The following is a 2701-nucleotide window of genomic DNA, read 5'->3' as shown; positions in this document are numbered from 1 at the left end:
GTCATTACGTCCAGGACAGCGACCCGCGGCGCAGCAGTGTAGAGAAAGAGTCGATACGAGAACGAAGGAACAGTCGAGAAATAGTAAAAAAGTTCACTAAGACTCGAGGAGCGGTGACTGAATTCTCAACCGAGGCCGTAGAATAGCCACGCGCTCGACGCTGTTCCGTCCGGACCGTCCGACTCGACGTGTCTCTTATAGATACCAAAGCGCCGGCCGGACGGTCGGCGCCGGCCGGGCCAGCGGCCGGGCGCTTACCATGTAAAACCTCCGTTAGAGCGTACCGTCGGACTTAGTCTCTGAAACGCTCGACCACTTTTTTCGAATAAACTACCCTTAGAAAACATCCTATCGTCGAGATATTTTAACGCACCGCTTATTTTAATATTTCAAACGAGTTTTTATCGAAAAATTTAATTTTTTTTTTTTTTTCAAAATCGCATCAGTAAACCACCTCTTTTAACGAATACGGACAAAAACCACGTTCTTAATCGATTAGAACACGTTAAAACAACGAGAAATATGCAAAAAAATATATACCTTGCAACGTTAATTAACGAAAAAATTAAACAAATATCGCAGTCGTGTCAGTTCGACGGACACTAATTTTTTAAAAAATTCGAAAAAAACGTTTAATCCAGTTGTATTTAATAGAGATATAACCGTTTCTGCAAAAATATTTATACCTTATAACGCTTTTTAACGAAATAACTCGAAATAAGCTTTTCGGACTTTTCCGCCGGCCGAAATTTTTCTAAGTCCCAACGTACCGTCGGACTTAGTCTCTGAAACGCTCGACCACTTTGTTCCAATAAAGTACCCTTATAAAACGTCCTATCGTCGAGATATTTTAACGCACCGCTTATTTTAATATTTTAAACGAGTTTTTATCGAAAAATTTAATTTTTTTTTTTTTTTTCAAAATCGCATCAGTAAACCACCTCTTTTAACGAATACGGACAAAAACCACGTTCTTAATCGATTAGAACACGTTGAAACAACGAGAAATATGCAAAAAAATATATACCTTGCAACGTTAATTAACGAAATAATTAAACAAATATCGCAGTCGTGTCAGTTCGTCGAACACAAATTTTTTAAAAAATTCGAAAAAACGTTTAATCCAGTTGTATTTAATAGAGATATAACCGTTTCCGCAAAAATATTTATACCTTATAACGCTTTTTAACGAAATAACTCGAAATAAGTATTTCGGACTTTTCCGCCGGCCGAAATTTTTCTAAGTCCCAACGTACCGGTCCAGAATGAGACAAAGTTCCAAAGGCCCGGTCGTATCCGTCCGTTTTTTTTTAACCTTCCACGGACGAAATAAACGTTTAATCCCGACGTAAAATACAATAATATAGCGATTTATATAAAAATATTCATACCTCATAACGCTTTTTAACGAAATAACTCGAAAAAACTTTTCGGTCCGAAATTTTTCTAAGTCCCTACGTACCGCTCGAGAATGCGACTAAGTTCCAACGTCCCGGGCGCGATCATACTTTTTTTATATAACTTTTCAGCGACGAAATAAATGCTTAATCCCGATGTAAAACGTCATTTTAAAGCGATTTATGCAAGAATATTCGCACCTTATAACGCTTTTAAGCGAAATAATTCAAAAAAACCTTTCGAATAAAAAATTTTTTTTTAACGTTTTCGGGACCAAATAAACGTTTAATCCCGACGTAAAATATAATAATACAACGATTTATATAAAAATATTAATACCTCATAACGCTTTTTAACGAAATAACTCGAAAAAACTTTTCGGTCGAAAATTTTTCTAAGTCCCTACGTACCGGTGGAGAGTATGACCAAGTCCGACGGGCCGAGTCGCGTCGGTCCACTATTTTTTTTTAACGTTTTCGGGACCAAATAAACGTTTAATCCCGACGTAAAATATAATAATATAGCGATTTATATAAAAATATTCGTACCTTATAACGCTTTTTAACGAAATAACTCGAAAAAACTTTTCGGTCGAAAATTTTTCTAAGTCCCTACGTACCGGTGGAGAGTATGACCAAGTCCGACGGGCCGAGTCGCGTCGGTCCACTATTTTTCTTTAACGTTTTCGGGACCAAATAAACGTTTAATCCCGACGTAAAATATAATAATATAGCGATTTATATAAAAATATTCGTACCTTATAACGCTTTTTAACGAAATAACTCGAAAAAACTTTTCGGTCGAAAATTTTTCTAAGTCCCTACGTACCGGTGGAGAGTATGACCAAGTCCGACGGGCCGAGTCGCGTCGGTCCACTATTTTTTTTTAACGTTTTCGGGACCAAATAAACGTTTAATCCCGACGTAAAATATAATAATATAGCGATTTATATAAAAATATTCATACCTTATAACACTTTTAAGCGAAATAACTCGAAAAAACTTTTCGGTCGAAAATTTTTCTAAGTCCCTACGTACCGGTGGAGAGTATGACCAAGTCCGACGGGCCGAGTCGCGTCGGTCCACTATTTTTTTTTAACGTTTTCGGGACCAAATAAACGTTTAATCCCGACGTAAAATATAATAATATAGCGATTTATATAAAAATATTCATACCTTATAACACTTTTAAGCGAAATAACTCGAAAAAACTTTTCGGTCGAAAATTTTTCTAAGTCCCTACGTACCGGTGGAGAGTATGACCAAGTCCGACGGGCCGAGTCGCGTCGGTCCACTATTTTTCT

This window comes from Bombus fervidus, unplaced genomic scaffold (assembly GCF_041682495.2).
Source record: "Bombus fervidus isolate BK054 unplaced genomic scaffold, iyBomFerv1 scaffold0134, whole genome shotgun sequence".
NCBI lineage: Eukaryota > Metazoa > Arthropoda > Insecta > Hymenoptera > Apidae > Bombus > Bombus fervidus.
The sequence above is the reverse complement of the archived record's forward strand: the minus strand, read 5'-3'. Positions refer to the sequence as shown.